We start from the raw sequence: 19,886 nt of genomic DNA on the forward strand, positions 1-19,886 counted from the left end.
AACAAAGCAAAATTACAGAGCATACAATAATGCCATGATATTTTTTTCCATTTACCAGCCAAATTATACAGCTCATTGCTTATAGTAGTAAGAAAAACATGCCAGTCACAAAAACAAAAAACACAAAATAATTTATCTATGAACAAACAAATTGCCATATATCATAAATGTATATCACACATCCACCTTGACATGTCCAGTGATCCAGGGAACTAGGCGTACAGGTGGTACTATGCATATAGAAGGGACACCTTTTCTGCAAAGGTTCTAGACAATTGGCCTGATTCATGTCCTTGGAAGTTTGCAGTCAATACAAGAGTATTCTAATGTCAGAGCTCCCATAAATGAAATATTCATTAGATTTCTTTTGGAATGCCTTAGATGCATAGTTTCAAACCAATGGTGTCCTTAGTTTAACCATATATAGTCAAGTTTTTTCAAAGACGGTAAGCAGTAAAAAAAACACTATTGTAATGAATAGGCTTTGGCAGAGCACCTTCAGTACATGATATCAACATAAAAATATTCCAACATTTTGTAATTAATATGACCTGCAAAGAAAGGAAAAATACAACATTAATGTTTTGGAAAGAAGTAGCAGATATCTAGAATAATGTGTGATAAATTTGAGGGATGGTTGTATGGCAAAATTGTGGATGAATTAATAGGAAAAGATGGTTCCATAAATTGCATTGTTTTTTTTTCACAATGTGAATTAAGAGGTATAATGCCTGATTTATTAAAGCTCTCCAAGGCCGAGGAGGATGCACTTCAGCAAAACTGGAATGGATTTCTTATAGCTAATGTTTTCAATCTAGGAACAGATTCATTCCAGGTTTTTTGGATCATCCAGTTTCATTGATAAAAGTGTATCCCCTCCAGTCTTGGAAAGCTTTAATAAATCAGGCCCATTGTGAGAGACACACAAGGAATTATACATGCCACGAATCCCCAATCTATTTAACTCCTTTACAGCCTTGGAGCAACTCTTGTGTTCTCCTGGATCTAGAAGGTGTAAAGATTGTACAATAAACATTACTATAGGAATATATACTTGATATAAGAACTCTAATTTGCATTTTTTATATTAAATGATTTGTACAAGAAAGCTTTCGTAATAATGTTGATAATGTGGGCCTATTTTATTAAAGTTCTCTAAGACTGGAGAAGATAGACGAGTGAACCTTGGTGCTCCAGCAAACAAATAATAGAAAATGATTTTAGGAAATTCCTTCCAGGTTTTTAAATCAATCTAACCAAGCCCTATATGTTATTTTGATCATATACTTAAACCATAATGTATCCTTTCAAATACATTACTAACAAATATATTGAAATATTGTGCTATCATCATTTGTGAACTTAATGGAATGTAATTAATGGTAAATTCAAAAGTTAGCTCAAACATCTACACAGGATAAACGTCATAAGCTATGCATTGTACAGTAATGCACAGTTGTGTATTTCATGCACTTTATTGCAATAATGTTGACCTTGTTGTCTTGGTTAATATGAAATATTGGAGACAATGTAATCCATATAGTTAATTAGTAAACACAGGGGGTTAGAAGACATTTAATTTACATGTTTTAATTTTTTATGAGGTTACAATGTCTTTCTATTATGCTAATGTTAAGTTCCAAAATACATGTCAACTATGTTTGACCCCGGCACACATCTTTAAATATTATAGGTGAAAAGTATATTGCTAATAGTATTAGGGAAACATTTTTTTGGCTATAAATACCATCAGCACATGGAAGGATGGTAATAATGATGCATTAAACCAAAATAAATCATTTAATGGTCATTTTCTGGAGTACAACCACACTGTGTCCAGATTTTACAAGAAGTGGAAAAAACAGAAAACTGAACTTTATGGACTTCCAGCCTGGATAAAGCAGAGGGATGAGGAGTGAGACCTTTTCCTGGGCTGCGGAAGCACTGCAATATATGTTTGACCAGAGAGTTTCTTCTTGTAAAGCACTTACATACCCACCCTAGAATCTTGTGGAAGACCATGGACCACAACCCAGTTCTTTCTCTATCTAGGTCAACATAAATAGTTTCCTTTTCTTCAGGCAAAATCATGCAAAGAGACTCAAAGGATGTCTAATATTGGTAAAGACATTAGTGTGAGTGAAGATAATCCAGCTGTGCTTCATATTAATCAAAACAGAGGCTACCATATGAGAGAGGTTGTGTACTGTTCACAGAACCTTCGTAACCCAAGACCCTTACTAAGCAATAGACCTACAGAAATCTGAATTTCTAACACTTTTATAGCACAACGGACAGGTGGAGCTGGCCTGTAAATTTTGTACTTGTAGAAGTCAAGGCAGTATACCCATACAAGTGTAAATATTATGATAGTAAAATTCCATCAACCTTGTATACCGTCATATTATGATTCATAATATGTGCAAATATTACAGCCAATGGATATATAAATGAACTTTGTTCAAATAAATATTTTATATCAGAAAATGATGACAGTTTTCTTTCTATGTTTAAACTACTTGTAAAATTGCACCCCCTTTAAATATAAACTCCAATATTGGTGTCTATGGGCTACAGCAATTATCTAGTTTGTATGGACAGCAAGAAACCCCTCCATCACAGAGCTTGATTTATTAAACATCTCCAAAACAGGAGAAAGTAGACTATCATGGGGGAACCTAGGTGATCCAGAAAACTTGCAATGCATCTGATTCAGGACTGGAAACATTTGCCTAAAACTTATAGCAAATAATTTTGAGAAACATCTATTCCAGGTTTGCTGGATCACTGGATTTCCTTCGAAACTTTAAAATCTGGCCATTATGTTCAGTGGTTTTATTTACCTTTGCACACTACCATACTACTGCCTTGCTGCTAGATCCAGAGCTATACTTTAATTGTTGGACAGGAGATTACTCTCCTTGATAGAACCATCTAATTGCAGTGACAGCATCTGACATTTTTTTACTACCGCTTGCTCCTGTCACACATTTAGATACAGGGGTAGACAAGGTTTTTGTTTCTAAAATTATCTACAAAAATATTGATGGCTAATGGTGCCTTGTCTTCCCCTGATCCCTGCTCACCTACCTATTCACTGATGGGCTGCCATATATTAAAAATTGTCTGAAAATTTGCCTAGAGCTTTTGACGCCTGAGGTGGATTATTTTTTCAACAACCCTTCTTCCCAGCCCCCAATGAACAAACTTGAACAAAACAAACGGAACACCCCTATATGTTAGCAGCCACTGATATGGATCATACCGCTTGGGAGATCAGAAAAGTGCACTTTCTCGTATGTAGTAGGTCAGTAGGTTATCATATTATCCTAATAGTCAGTGTATGGCTCCATGTAACATTTGTGGTCAGAGTGAAAACACTGCATTGCTATATTGGTTGTTGTAGTGCCCTAGATTAAATTGGTGGACAGTGTTTTAATTGTCCTTACAATGATGTCAATTGTGATCACTGAAATGCTCCACTTCTATTAGTGATCCTTGTAATGATCTTTTATTATGGTGAATACTAAAGTGCTGTTTCCCTGGGGTGTTCAATATCTTAACTCTTGTTACATTGGTGGTCAGTATAACACATTTGTCACAATGGTTTTTAGAGTAGTGTCCTCCTTACATTATTAGACACTGTAATGCCACACCATTGCCTTGGTTAGAGTATCACCCCTCTTTGGAGGTCAGTCTAGTGTCCTCATTACATTGGTGATCAGTATATTGCTTTTTTACATTGTAGGTCATTGTGTGATGTCCTCTATTTGAATTCGGCGATAAGTGGTTTGGTGTTCCATTAAAACAGTACCAATTGTGAGATGAACCTTTAGGTGATGAGGTATCGCTTACCATTGTGTTACTAGTAAAATGCTCTCTTATTTGACTATTTGGAGCTAAGCGAATCACTTGTGTGGGTTATCTACCACACACCACAAAAATGCATTATAACAATAGCTACAAACTCACTAAAATATTATTCATGAGACCTCAAGGAAAAAAAGGGCACACCTGGAAATAAGTAGTGGTATTAATGCATATTTCTTGGGATTCGAAAATGTCTCTGAGAATTGTTTCAAACTTACTGGTAAAGGATAGTTGTTTTAAGAAATTTGTATTTGGGTTTTTTGGATAATAGGACTATAGTGAAGCAATTAGGCAATCATACTGTGGATGAAGAGGTTTTGGACACAGTAGAGGTGAATAAAGATGGGGGGGGGGGGGGGGAACAGCATCCAGTGGTGGGCAGGGTAGAAGAGTTTCAGTGGACACTGCATGGCATAGGGTAAAAAGTGTGAAATTCATCTAACCATCAGTATCTACATATCCATCCACACATTCAATACTTCTCTTTTTCTATAAAAAAAAAATGTTCAAAACATTTTTTTCTACCTATCCATCTAAGCAAATAAGGTACCAGAGAAGTAAACTTGATGAGACATGTAGTAAATACTTGTTCCATACCATTTTCAGGTGATTAGAATTGCCTTTTTTTGCAGCAGGCCATTAAACTACTATAACAGTCCTTAGATACAGATTCTACCCTGCCCCTAAAGATATCTACAGTTAGGTCCATAAATATTTGGACAGAGACAATTTTTTTTTCTAATTTTGGTTCTGTACATTACCATAAATAATTTTAAATGAAACAACACAGATGCAGTTGAACTGCAGACTTTCAGCTTTAATTCAGTGGGTTGAACAAAAAGATTGCATAACAATGTGAGGAACTAAAGACTTTTTTTTACACAATCACTTCATTTCAGGGGCTCAAAAGTAATTGGACAATTGACTCAAAGGCTATTTCATGGTCTGGTATGGGCAATTCCTTTGTTATGTCATTATCAATTAAGCAGATAAATGGCCTGGAGTTGATTTGAGGGGGGGGGGGGGGCCTGTATGTGGAAGATTTTGCTGTGAACAGACAACATGCGGAGTTCTCCATGCAGGTGAAACAAGCCATCCTTACGCGCAAAAACAGAAAAAAACCCATCCGAGAAATTGCTACAATATTAGGAGTGGCAAAATCTACAGTTTAGTACATCATGAGAAATAAACAAAGCACTGGTGAACTCGGCAACGCCAAAAGACCTGGACGTCCATGGACGATAACAGTGGTGGATGATCGCAGAATCATTTCCATGGTGAAGAAAAACCCCTTCACAACAGCCAACCAAGTGAACAACACTCTCTAGGAAGTAGGCGTATCGATATCCAAGTATACCATAAAGAGAAGACTGCATGAAAGTAAATACAGAGAGTGCACTGCAAGGTGCAAGTCACTCATAAGCCTCAAGAATAGAAAGGCTAGATTGGACTTTGATCAAAAACATCTAAAAAAGCCAGGACGGTTCTGGAAAAACATTCTTTGAACAGATAAAACCAAGATCAACCTTTTCCAGAATGATGGCAAGAAGAAAGTATGGAGAAGGCGTGGAACAGCTCATGATCCAAAGCATAGCACATCATCTGTAAAACATGGCGGAGGCAGTGTGATGACTTGGGCGTGCATGGCTGCCAGTGGCACTGGGACACTAGTGTTTATCCATGATGTGACACAGGACAGAAGCAGCCGAATAAATTCTGAGGTGTTCAGAGACATATCGTCTGCTCAAATCCAGCTAAATGCAGTCACATTGATTGGGAAGCATTTCATAATACAGATGGACAATGACCCAAAACATACAGCCAAAGCAACCCAGGAGTTTAATAAAGCAAAGAAGTGGAATATTCTTGAATGGCCAAGTCAGTCACCTGATCTGAACCCAATTGAGCATGCATTTCACTTGTTGAAGGCTAAATTTCGGACAGAAAGGCCCACAAACAAACAGAAACTGAAAGCCGCTGCAGGAAAGGCCTGGCAGAGCATTAAAAAGGAGGAAACCCAGCATCTGGTGATGTCCATGAGTTCAAGACTACAGGCTGTCATTGCCAGCAAAGGGTTTTCAACCAAGTATTAGAAATTAATATTTTATTATCAGCTTTTTAATTTGTCTAATTACTTTTATATCTAATTATCCCCTGAAATGAAGTGATTGTGTTAAAAAAAGGCTTTAGTTCCTCACATTTTTATGTAATCTGAAAGTCTGCAGTTCAACTCCATCTGAGTTGTTTCATTTAAAATTAATTGTGGTGATGTACAGAACCAAAATTAGAAAAAAGTTGTCTCTGTCCAAATATTTATGGACCTAACTGTAAAACCCCAAAACTGCTTTGTTGCAGATGTTTCCTTCAATGTATGATGTGCTGAAACATCTGTCTGTCCTAAATACAATTTGTTTATTGATCATTCCCACCACAGTCTGTAATGCTTAAGATTTGGTTATTCCACACCCTATACCCTTTTTCTGCATACAAAATGAGAAGCAGCTGCTTATAGATGAACAATTAGGGATCATTACAATTTTAAAAAAATACCAATTACAAGGCTTTGGAATGACTACTTATCACTTTCATTATTACTACTTGCAAAAAAATATCTTTAGCGGTAATCAAATGAGCTTGATCTGGAACATAACTTGAAATGATTGAGCAGTTACTGGACAACCTAATACTGAAATGTTCCAGTTCTCTTTATTGCATAACAATATAGTTAAGCTACTGGAAAATATTACAATTCAGGTAATATTTAAAGGTAAAAGTTTCCCCACAACTTCCCATAAAGCTAACTTTTACAGTAGGTGTGATGTATTAAAGCTGTCCAAGACTGGAGAAGTAAGACTGTCATGGGAGACACTGGGTGATTTAGCAAACTTGGAATAGATTTCTTACAAATTGTTTGCTTTAAGTTGGCAAATGTTTTGGACCAGATCCATCCTGGAACAGGAGAACACAAATATCATAAGGAGAATAAAAAACAACAAGAAGAATAACTGGAACCATAAAAAAATTAAAAAAAATGGTGGACACAACATTTTGCTGCATACACATGTTTAAGAGACATTTCAGGAAGCCCTTACATTTCTTGTCTTGTGTGATTATATATATATATATATATATATATATATATTCTTTTTGCATTAATTGCATTAATTTCCTGCTATCCAAAGCTCCATTAGAGATGGTTCCCTTCATTAGTCGGTCAAACTGACCAACTCGTGTGCATGTCTACTTTAACATTTCATACATTTCAAGTTATTTTAAATATGTTTGCCCATATTACCACACATACAACAAAAAACAATCACTTTTCATTGAATAAATTAAATTGTTTTAATATTTTATCAATTTTTTTTATTAGCTTTCTTTTTTCTTTTGCATTATCTGCCCGTGCTTTATTTGTTGTGTAGCACACCATATTCATGATAATTTGTAACTAGAAACTTTGGAAAAGCACAGAGCCAGAAAAAAGCATGTAAACCAGAATAAAGGCACGAGGGATGGATGCATGAGTGTCTATGGAGAGTGAGAAGATGTTTTGTAGAACGATGGGGTGATTTTAAGAATATATATGTGAAGGATGAATGAATTGAGGTGGTTATAGAGATTGGAGGATGAGAGAAGAAAAGTAGACAGTGTCTGTGATTAATTGTGGGTTGATAATAACATAGTATAAAGAGACAGACAGATACAAAGAGATTGAAAGATATGATCATATATACATAGATGAAAAGAAAAACAAATTTGATGAAAACATATTGGTGGATGAGATGTTTTCTCAAATGCCAGTGTCTTTCAGAATTCTTCAGTAACAGCTGGAATCTTGCTGTCTTCAGGGGAGAGTTCACAGAAAGAAAGAAAAAAAGAAAGAAAGAAAGAAAGAAAGATATCAATGACAAAAGCAGAACAAAAAAATAAAAGATTTAAAAAAATCATCTAAGAGATTTAAGATTTTATCCAGGTTATTCATGCATTTTGCTAAGGTATTAAGCAAAATGTTTATGCCTTCGGCAACAAGTGTTGATTGGTTGAATTTGTCTTTGTTCAGTACGCCAACAGTTTGTTTAAATTTACTCCAATCTTTGGGTTGACTCGACAGATAAATTTAATTCCCACTGAGGGCAATTTCTGGTTTATATTGTGGTTTCGAGTGGTTGTAGAGCAGGCAAATGTAAGAAAAAAAGTCATAGGACAACAAAGGGAGGTGGTCTTGATAGTTTGCTTCTTGAAGTTGCTTATACCTGTATTAAGGTCACAAATGATTGCAATATTATAATGCAGATACTTGCTTCAATCACCTTTTACACACCCAATGATGAATCATTCTTAAAGGAACCAAAAAGCCACCCACCCACCAGTGCATAAATCTTTTGGTTGGGAGGTTTCTATCTATACAAAATAGATGTTGAAGCTTTGTGAGAAACAGGTGGGAGGTGTGGAAGAAGTCCAACAAGAGAGCAAAGTCTTCCTAACTACTGCAGACATGATTAACGCCAAATGTCTTCCACCCTTGGAGTAATGGGTACCATCCACTCCAGTTAGACTCATGAGTTTTTATGTTGAGTTGTTACTGGGTCTAAAATAGAGGGTAAATCCTCTAATGCAAACATTTGTCTTAGGAACCTTTAGAGAATTCTCCTATCACTTTCTGTTTCTTAACACAGCAAGTGATGGAATTCTCCAAAAGGGGCACAAACAGAAAAAGTCAGAAGTTGTGACCCTTTCCTACTTTACCCATAACTACAAGAATTGCCTTTAGATATATTTTATTATTCAATCTTCAAAGCGCTTTTCTGTTTGCAGTCTTAAAAAGTCTAGTATTAAAGTATTTAATAGGAAGACATCTATATGTATTTACTACTAAGTGGAAGTAAAACACATTAGTTAATAAATTACCCGCTGATTTGAAAGTCACACATATACCAGTATAGAATACCGGCATGTCAAACCTAAACCGTGTAAAGCATTATCTTGTCATTAGTTCATGTGCAAGGAAATACGTCCTTCAATTAACAGTTCTTTTCTCCAATGCACTATAATTCTGTTATCACATTTGTTAGTTTTCTTGAACAAGCTTTGAATATGTAGAACAGCTCAGTATGCTCCCTTGTTCCAGATTCAGTCTCTAGATCATTTTCTGGCCTGTTCTTGTTAGGTTCCTCTTCTATAGGCTGTAATGCAAGGTAAAATAGCATTACCATGTAATGAAGTGAGGCTGAGTGGTTTTATGAAGAGCATTACTGCACCCTAGGTGCACAGTACAGCACGGTAATAGGAGACCACTCAGCAGAACTTGATAAAGGGCTGGTAGAAATCCGTTTGCTTGTAAAAGGAATGTATTGACCAATATGCCTCTCTCTATACTGTATGTTTGAATATACTTTGCTTGGCTTGCTACAATTCATTATTAAAACAAACTGCATACAGGATAAAACCACACAAACTTCTACATGTGTACTTATCTATGTTAAAGAATACAAGACAGATAATATGCATCCTGTGGTATAGTTATTTAGAACTTGCCTTTTTTGTCATTTGAATTATTAGGATTACTGCTTGGGTTGCTGTATTTTGTTGTGTATTACTAAAATGAACCAGTTAGGTATATCTAAGTGAATAAAAAACATGTCCTTTTATGTCTTGAAGTATCTATGCCTAACCTCTGATCATGTGCATAGAACCATTAACAAATTTTATGCACTGTGTTTTAGCTGTAATAATTATTTATACTCTTTGGTTGACCATTGGCAATATAAGCTTAAAGATATACATACAAGAAGAACATTCATACCTTCTTTCAACATCCAGGATATACCTACTTTCCATCCTGCCTGCAAGTATTGACTTTTGACTCCTGAACCTGAATACAGTAAACAAAGCCCAGTTTAAGCATAAGTCTTTACTAAGGCAGACCACTGGTGCTTTATCTTGCAATATATATGTATTTTATTGAAATCTTCAACCTACACTAGTGAAGAGTTTGAAAGTAGCTGAACTTACTTATCCAAAGCTTACACATACATAGCTTCCAAAATATCCAGGAATCCCACTACCAACTATTTTGGCTACTCATTCTTGAAATCTATGGACAATGCTTACTAACTCATACGTGAGAACGGTCAGTCATCTCCTTCTTTCTATTAGTTGACATGCTTTAAGGAAATATGTATGCAAACATGTGTGTAGACTTTATAATAAAAGTTAGATGTCAATAATGTAAATATTACTTAGTTATTTATATATACTTATTATTTTATACATTTATATGGCACCCTTATTTGCATATTGCATATAGTAGGGTTCCATTTTTCCAGGTACACATACAGGCTGAGCTTTGCTATAAGCACAGTCAATCTCTATGTCTTGCTAGCCTTACCTCTTTTGTTATTGTCTGTTATTCTGACACTAAAATGTCTGCATATCCTGAATTTTAAGGGCTGGAGTTAAAACATTTGATGACTACAGACTCTTGTTACTTGCAACACAATGATTGTGCTTCATGGTTTTGTTTAAAAGATGTAAGTTAATCTGGTTGATTTTATTAAAAAAAGAGAAATATGTATATCTGTAGTACATAAAAAAAATTTGCTAAATATGCCTTGGCTATTTGCCTTACATATTTGCCCATTCCGACTCCCCTATAACAATTCCTTTTACCAACTGCTGACACATGTCTGCTGAGAGTCCACGGAGATCATCTTTTAGAGGTCCACTGAGAGCTTCCGATTACCTGAGTAGCATTGTCTTCCATGTATTGAGTGTCCATCAGCTCGCTGCTGGAAAAGAGCTGCTACTTTGAAAGTTCCAAAAGTCACAGATTTAACAAGTGCTGTTGCTGAGCATTTACTTGTGTGCTTTGTTAGCCAGGAAAGAAAGTGAGCAGTTCCTATAATATACACCAGAAATGGTGATTTCACTAGACTGCTGCATTTGGAAACGCAATTAAATTATTTTATGATTTGGTTTTGTTTCTTTAAATTCACAAACTGAATGAAATAAGATTGGCTTTACAAAGGTACTGCTATTTGGAGGTTTCTTTGAAACTTTGAAGTTTAGCCTGCTGAACTGTAAATGCTGTGCTTGTTGCTTTTAGAGATGTGGGAAGGGCCGCGGGAGGGGGGGGGGGGGTTACTTGATTGCAAAAAAGTGTAAGATTCAAGCGAGATCTGTGGCATTTACTTCCAGAGTCAGTAGGAAAGAAAATGTGTTCTAAGAACAGGTGACCCCCTCAGGGCTGGCTCTAGTCATATTCTAACTGTGCCTACCGGGAATACTCAGATAATCCATAAAAGGTTTAGAAATTTTGAAGGTTTGTTGTAGTATTCTTGTAAATACATCTATATCAGTTAAGACCAAGTAGATATCTAATCTGAAAAAAAGTTTCCATAGGTTCAACTGCATTTCTGGAATCAAGTTCAGTGATAAATTTATGATTCTTGCAATAGGATGCAAAATCAGTTTGCAAACCAAAGTTGGAAGGCTTCAGTATTTTGGGTACTATTATAAAGTAATAACTTTGTGAGATTTCTTTACCAAGCTCTAGATGCAATAAGTGAATTTCTCATGTGAGTAGTTCTGTGTACCTCCACTTGAAGTGTTAGTGGCCTGTTAAGACCACTTTGACACATTACAAACTTTTATTGAATATGGGTTGGGTTTTCCAATCATCTCCAACCCCTCTGCTGATTTATTTAGTGACCCTATGATCATTTTGAAACATGTTTATTCACAGAGCATTTGGCAGAAGTAAGGATATCCAAGCAATTTGGATGGCAGAATATTTTTGAACATTGTGAAAACCACTTTACCCACTGTGGCTTTGTTAATCTTCAGTCACAAATAAATTACTGCCTCTAATTGTTGCTCTGGTCATGGTATTAGTCAATACTGCTGCTAGACACAAGTAGACAAGTACAAACAAAACAGGGATTATTTACTAAAAGGGGTGCATTTTTATTTCAGCCTTGTAAACCTGCATTTGCTTTGAACATTTAAATAAAGGGATTTTTTTTAAGTTTTCCATAGCCAAATTACATCTTTAAAGCAAACACATGTTTTCAAGGCTGATGTAAAGCTTTCAGTAAGCCAAATCCCCCTATGAAGATTGCTTTACTTTAAACATATATGAGCTATATTTAATGCTATGAGACCTTTTATTTAATTCATATACTTACATTTAACTTTTGCCCCAACAACAATCATCCAGGAATGCCAACTAAGGTCATAAGGGGGCTATAAACTTTCCAGGTCTTGTCTGATTCTACCTTTAGGATTGATATAGGCCACTAATATCTATACATACTTTTCTTAAACTACGCTTTTTATAAAGATTTTCCATTTTTTGACATGTCAAAATAATTATGGCCAATTGGGACCAAAGGCTTGATTTTTGATTATTATTTAAACATCTTAATGATGGCTTTACTGAAACAAAAAAAATGCCCTCTCTACTAAAAAATACTTCGTTTCCAAGAAAATTTAATTTATGGAGAACTTCTAAACAGCTTTACTCAACTGTATGTAATTTTTACTATAGGTTATACATTTGTATAGGCATTGTGTATCGGCTATTACGCTAATAAAAACAAATGCTACATAATATTTACTTCAGATTAGATACGTTTTCTTTATAGCTGTATTATGAATCATAGACTAACAATCAATCTATAATATCTAATCATATTTTAATTTGGTATAGTCAGATCAATGAAACAATATTGCTAATGGGCTGTTAATCATTGCACAAACTACACATAATGCAATCTGATGCTATATGATCATATTTTCATTTTTCAATTCACATTCACATCAATTCTTTATTGCATATTGTATGAATTCAGCATAGATAGGCTAGGATCCAGGGTGCAGCATCTCTTCATGATAATTAGCCACTAGTCAATATATTGTGAATATATCACGGACTCAAAAGTGTCATCTGTAAAAGCCATGTTTAAATCCCACCAAGTATGGCTAGCTTTACTGAAATTATTATATATATTATATATTATAATATATATATTTCCTTGATGTCTAATGTGAGGCCATTTCACCATTTTTGTTTACACATTATAAAATCATTTGCTGATTTCAGTAGCAGTAATGAACTGCTACTAAGCCTTGTGACCCAATATAATGACAATCCAATAAGCACAACAGAACATCACCTCTGCATGTAGTAAATGCTATTTTAGGATCCTGCTAAAGCAGATTTACAATAATGTTTTATTGTTCATAGTTGTCATTTTGCACTTAATAAGTTTTACATATTCAAATTGGGTGGAGATAATGAAAAAAAGGTTTCTTGTAAGCTGTAAATAGAATGATAGATATTACCCCTATATTTATTATCTTATTATATATTATTATTCTATATATTACCTATAAAAATAAAAATTAATTTATTTAAATTGTTAGCACCATAGTTAAAACATCAGTTCTTTTTCATTATCTAATGATCGTGTTAAATTCTGGTCAACCTACTAGTTTTTAAAATTACATTTTAAAAATAAAAATTCTTTTTGATTGATTTTATTAAAAAAGACATTTTTCAAATATGAAAACAAGATATTTCTATTTTTTATTCCATCTGAGTAAATAGTTGACTAACTTTAACATTTTCATTTCCATGAATAAAACATTTGTTTGCATTAGTTTTTATTTTCAATGTCTTCTGCTTTGCGGTAAAATATTTTATTTGTTTTTTTTATTTAAAGACCTGTGAAAACCTTAATGTTTCCACAAAAGGGATAAAACTGTCTCACACACTTTCAAGCAGGGGTTCAATCATATTTTAAATTAGGTTAAAACACCTAGTAAAAAAATCTACAAATGTTGCTTTCTGTGTACTAATATGATGAAATAATTATTGAAGCTACAAAAAGCTACTAAAGTTTTATGTTTATTTTACACACAAAAAAATGCTCAACTATAGCTGTGCATTTATTTGGTAAAAATATGACGTTTTCTTATCAAAGTCTTATTCGGAACTTCAAAAGTACATTAAAATCATTGTGTGCCCATTGCAATCTGTTTTATTTATGATAGACATAATTTTCTCATTCATTTATACACAAATACATAATGCTGAATTAATGAATCTCTGATCTGCTGCCAAGTTTTTTTTTTGTCTGATGTGGATACCAGGTCAGTAACTGAAAATGTATGAAATTAAGTTAACATTTCTAAATGCAAGTAAAGTGTTTCTAATAGGCTGTTGAGGTCTTTGTATTAAAGAATTAGATTTGCCCACTGCTATCCAGCCATGCTGGACTTCCAGACCACTGATAAATCCTGCAAATCTAATATTATACTAACTGCTGCTTTGCGACCAGATGCTGACAAGGGGTTTTAGGCTGTCCTTAGGTTTTTTCTGTACCTCAAACCATGTTCAGTATCAGACACCTTGATAATAAAAAATCTGTAAAATATATTATGTAACAGCTAATGTCATTCACTTAACCACAAACAAATCATATTTCCCATCATAGAATAGAAAGACAAGCTAAAGATTTGCTTGTGTAATCAAAACCTCCATCAAAAATGGTTTTATGTAATACTTTTTATGTAAAGTTATTCACAACATTTATTTCAGTTTAAACAATGTTTTACATTTTTTTCCATTTTTTTAAACACATTAGACACAGCATTTCAGAAGATATTTTAATATGTGTTCTATATATATATATATATATATATATATATATATATATATATAAAAAGATAATGCTATATATCTAATAGGACAACATTATAAATGTAATGAAAGAAAATTAATAAATATTGAGTTGAGTTTTTTTTATTTTGCTAACTCGTTGGTAAGAAGAAAGTATTAGCCAAGTCATTGCCAAAGTGTGAAAACGGATCACTTCGCTAACAGTGTGTCTAAGACATTATCTTGCAGTGCTAACAGTTTGCTCTTGTCATTCTTCATAGCCTTTAAAAAACAAACAAATCATCTTCTCACACTCTTCAAGATACCAAACCCCCTACTCATCATCACCTTGCATCCTAGAAACCATAGAAGACGTATTAGCTATGTGCTTGAAGATTTTTTTTAAATCTGTTAAACTAAAAAAAAAAAAAATATAAAAAAATCACAGGTCATAACACAGTTTTCAACAATCTCCTTGCACTGCCACTTTTTAATCCCCTCATATTTTCTTAATTAATATGATATCATTACCAATGATGCTTTTTTAAATGCTGAAGATACTTTTGATGCAAATGAACAATTCTTTTAAAATCAAAACCCTTTTTTGCTGCCAACATATAATGTTTTGAATGTATATTTTTATGTCATTGTTTAGAAAATGGTAAATTTAAAAAAATAAAAATAAAATATACATGAAGAAAACATCAAAAGTATCACATTGTAATCATTTTTTTCTGCTAATAAAGGCTAATTTGTTACTAAGTATTTGTAGGTAAACAAGGAATCTTAAAATGTATACCAATATTTCCTCTAAATACAAAGCAATGGATGTATCCAGCAGAAACCAAAAGACCTAATAGAACAAAAGCATGGTAATACCTTGAAAGTGTGCGAGGTGATATTTTGTACCCTGACAAGGTTAAACAAATAAGAGCTTCTATATGAACACAATCCTGAAACAAATGACTCTGCATGATATGTTAAATATTTAAAGATTTTTTTTGTGTAAATTCATTTTCTTCATGTATGTAAACGTCCTGTCTCATTTTATGACAAATAATGTGCAACCAGTAGTATTTACCAGTAGTAAGGGGCATATTGATGCAGTTAAATATTTTTGGCTGTGGGATCAAGAAGATTTTCGGTTTATTTCTCAGTCCTTATATAGAAATGTAAAAGGGTAAGTTCAAAGAGAGAAGGTTTGACAGATTTCATATGCAGTCACTTGCTCTGTTTACATATCATACGTGTTTTAAAACTTTTTTTATAATAATAAGAAAAATGGTTTCTGAAAACATCTGAGAATTGTAAAGCTGTGCCGTCAAATCACTTAACACCAGTAGCTTATAAAGTTTGCATAACTTAAAAGACAGTTTGCAATAAGCTTCTACTTAACATTCCGCACTTATTACATATAGGTGTTTATCAGGGTTGCCATCTAATCTCTTTAATTAGTGTTGTATCTAAGAAATACAGGTTTTGTGGTTAATTAGATTAAGTAATTAGCCAGCAACCTGTGTAATTCATATACATGCAATTAAATAGTTGACAACCCTAGCATTAATTCTATTTGCATTTTCCTTTTAGTTACCTAATAAGTGCATATTACATTGTGGTTTCAATAAAAAATGAAAATTATAACATTATATATTTAAATATACCGATTTAAATACAGCAATCCTTCTCCGCATTATTGTTGTATAATATTTAATATGTGGTATCAGTGTTCAAGACACAGTAATAATAAGACTGAGGATGCAGAATTAACATGTGATTAAAGTTAGCTAATATCTAGTTAGTGATTTTCTGAATAATATTTTTGCTGTTCAGACCTGAAATTGTAATTCTTCTCCGCCATTGAATTTAGTGTCAAATAATTGAGCTAATGTGCAAAAATGTAAAAATTAGTAGAAAAATGGAGAACTTGTCAGTAGCAGAAAGTTAGGTTTCATGTTTCAGATGCAGCAAGGAAACTGATTGGTTACTATGGATAACTGCTCCACCGATGCTCTTGTTTTCTTTGCTTCAGTTTTTGTAAATCAGTCTGGTTTGGCTTCCTGCTGGTACTTTTATATTTACCTTGTTTAGAACTATAGCCCCCCTTTACTTGTAATTACTAAGAGGAAGTTATACCTTCAAAGCTATCTTCAAATGAAACCCCAGAAGGAGTAGGAAAACTGGAGGAGGGAACACAAAATAATTCAGGAACTTACAAATAGTTCTGGTTAGAGATTCAGAAAGAAAACTGCACTTAGTTGTAAAGTACCTTTCTGCTGTGGGATTCACAGTATATCCTTCTAAACATGTGCACCTTTCATATTGCAATTCTTATAACTTCAGAGTTCTGCAAAAATATGGGCCTATAAACATGTAATGTAAAAGCCATCAATTTTAGCCTAATAATAAATGTTAGTTCACATTAATTCTGTGGAGGGCTTGTGTTGTGTGCACATGTGCTGCAATATTATTATATGTAAACACTTTATTTGTAGTATGAGTTATCAAAACATTTGTATTCAATGGACAAATTGTATACAAGTGGACAAATGCAAAATAAAAAAGTTCCATTGGTAAATTGTGAACATGTGTGCATACCTATATGAGCAGAATATAAATATTTACATACAACACATCTTTAATATAAATATATATATATATATTTATATTTACACTATATATACCATATATACTTAAAACACTGTTTAATATGTCCATATGGTGCCTGTGAAATTAGAACCACATTTGATCACGTAATGAAGCCAATTCCCTTTCAAAACCTTACATAATCTATAAATTACGGTCTTTATCCTACTTTCAGAATAAAGTCCAAATTCTTGAATTTACACTAAAAGCCTGTCTTTTAACCTGACCTATATTGCAGATAAGGTAATCCCATGGTTGTAAATTGCTGGTCCTTTAGTAGCTTTTATTTAATAGACATGTGGAAGATGACCATTATCTTCACTTCACACAGATTACTAAGTGTGTGGATGGAATTTCTGCATACAAGCACTTCTCACCCTGTTTCACATGCATTGCTTCAACAAAGGTCCATGTTTTTACTTAGTACAAGAGAACACCCACTGACACTGAAAATTTGAAACTTATAATTTATAAACTTATATTATAAAACTTATATAAACTTATATTATAAACAAAAATACTCAAGGAAAAATAAATTAAAATCTTCAATGCAACTAATGGTAGAGTGATAACGGAAACATGTCTATTGTAAAAAATATTTACACTGAATATCCGTAAACATGCTGTAACAAATAATAACAACCCCTTATTATAAACTCTTAATTATTGGGAATGATTTACTATATAATTAGAGGCTATTTGTTAAGCAAGGTAAATGTTGGCTTAGATTAGTAAATAAGGTGAAGCTGTGTTAATTTTGAATACCTAACAACATGCAAGAAATGTTTTAAAATTATATTTTGCATGTATCTGATTGGATGTAGGAATTAAATGCAGCTTCACCCTATTAACTAAGCAAAGTAAACATTTGATTTAAAAAGTGAGCATTTGCTATGCTAAAATCAGCCCCACTTTGCACGTAGCCAAATTTTTACAAATATAGATTTTTTTTTTTAGTTCTCTCTTTAGCAACTCTCACCACTAAAAAAATGGTATACCGAGCTTTGATTGCTTCTTTGTGAGAATTGCAAGGATCCATGTATAGAGATCACCTTCCTTCAGTGAACAGACATCGACAGGGGAGTTCTCACAAGGACCTCACTTTCTTAACCTAGCCCCACTAATTCAGATCATGCTTTGTAATGGTTGGTTTGAGGTTGATCGGAAAATATTTCTTAATTTTTAGGTCATGGATTAAAGCATGCACTTTCCCTCATTGCTGTAATTTCAGACTGTTGCTTCCAAAAAAAACTTTTTGTTCAACACTAATTAATATTTGTTGTTCTGTGAAATAAAAATATAATTAAAAAAGCATTCTACCTTGTTAAATTAGTTTGGCTTTTACTACTTTGACAGTTATGTTTAAAAAAAATCACAGATGAATGTAAGTATTTTGTCGTTCCTAGCACAGGTTTTGAAATAATGAGGGCTTATTGGTCTCTAAGAAATGATCAATTCCACTTCTGTGCCCTGTATTTGCATGCTTAAAGTTAGTACTGGTCCATTATGGATGGATAGCCTAATGCCAAAACAAAAGTTTAAAAAGCAAAAACCACATCTGAACTTTATAAATTTCTTGCAAAGATGTCCTTGTTTGATCTACACCTAATGGATCCACAGCACCTCCCAAAAATGACATTCCATTTTAAAGACCTGTTTATTTATTAGGACATTAAGTTGATAGAATATATAGAATAGAAAGATAGAATATTTTGCCATATTTAAAGCGGTAATAAAGTAGAGCAATGTTTTGATTCAAACAATTAAAATATTTTTTATATATTAAATGTATAAATAAATTAAAAAAATAAAATTATTTAATTTAGCAGTCCAAAGAATGCTGTACAAATAGTAAATGGTTACACAATGAGTAAATATACACAAACAAATCAACTGCAACATTACTAGAATGTGCCAAATATACTAGCTTTGCATGATAAATACCCTATACATAGTTTTAAACAGGGCAGCATTATAGGATTGTTTTATTGCCTTTCTGCAGTTCTTACCAGGCCGTGCAAGTTTCTTCGTGCTCCTAGGAAAAAAAATCACTGTATCTCCCCTCGACCCTTTTTTTTTTGAGAGTGGGAAAATGGTTCATTAAAAGGTTGACCCCTGTTTATTTTATCCTGCTTCTGTTCCCAATTTCTGAACCACGTGACTGTGGGAGTGAGTTTGGTTTAAATTTACTTTCAAGAAAATCTGATAAAATCTTGCCCATAAAGAACCAGTGGTTTTATAGCATTGTCTTTCTTAAACTATTCATATGCTGGAGAATTGGTTGTCTTTGCAAATTCGAGGTTGTGAAAAAATCTAACTCTTCAAGCATCTCAGTTAGAGGACCAACAAATATCTAACTGGTAAGCATCTAATCTCAATAACTTTCCAGATACAGTAAGAGAAAATCAATCATAATTAACTAAGTACAGTCTATCAGCATACTTTCATTGTTTATTAGTATATTTTACATCTTTGCTGCTTATCTTCTTTTTGTTACCATTCAATCACTAAATACAATGGAACATATTCATGTTAATTTTATCTTGTTTAGAAACTGGTAACGTGTATACATGATTCGTATTTAGAGACTATTGGTTAAGTATTTCTTATAAGCTCTTATATTTGCTCTCGCTGTCGTGAACTTTTGTTTTTAGCCAGTAGTGTTTTTTTAGGCTTTTATTTTATCATAAATATTAAATTGTAAGGGCTT

The 19,886-nt window shown here is 33.4% G+C and overlaps 1 protein-coding gene across 1 annotated transcript in view; it reads left to right on the plus strand.

Moving 5' to 3' along the window:
* The first annotated feature begins 19,444 nt into the window (after positions 1-19,444).
* The window catches only part of TBX4 (T-box transcription factor 4), an 82,876-nt gene continuing 82,434 nt past the window's right edge, over positions 19,445-19,886 (plus strand). The window contains exon 1 of the mRNA XM_072417182.1: positions 19,445-19,536. The gene's annotated coding sequence lies outside the window, so the exon portion shown is untranslated. The remainder of the gene's footprint in view (positions 19,537-19,886) is intronic.

The sequence above is a fragment of the Pyxicephalus adspersus genome, chromosome 1, assembly GCF_032062135.1.
Source record: "Pyxicephalus adspersus chromosome 1, UCB_Pads_2.0, whole genome shotgun sequence".
In the NCBI taxonomy this organism is placed as follows: Eukaryota; Metazoa; Chordata; class Amphibia; order Anura; family Pyxicephalidae; genus Pyxicephalus; species Pyxicephalus adspersus.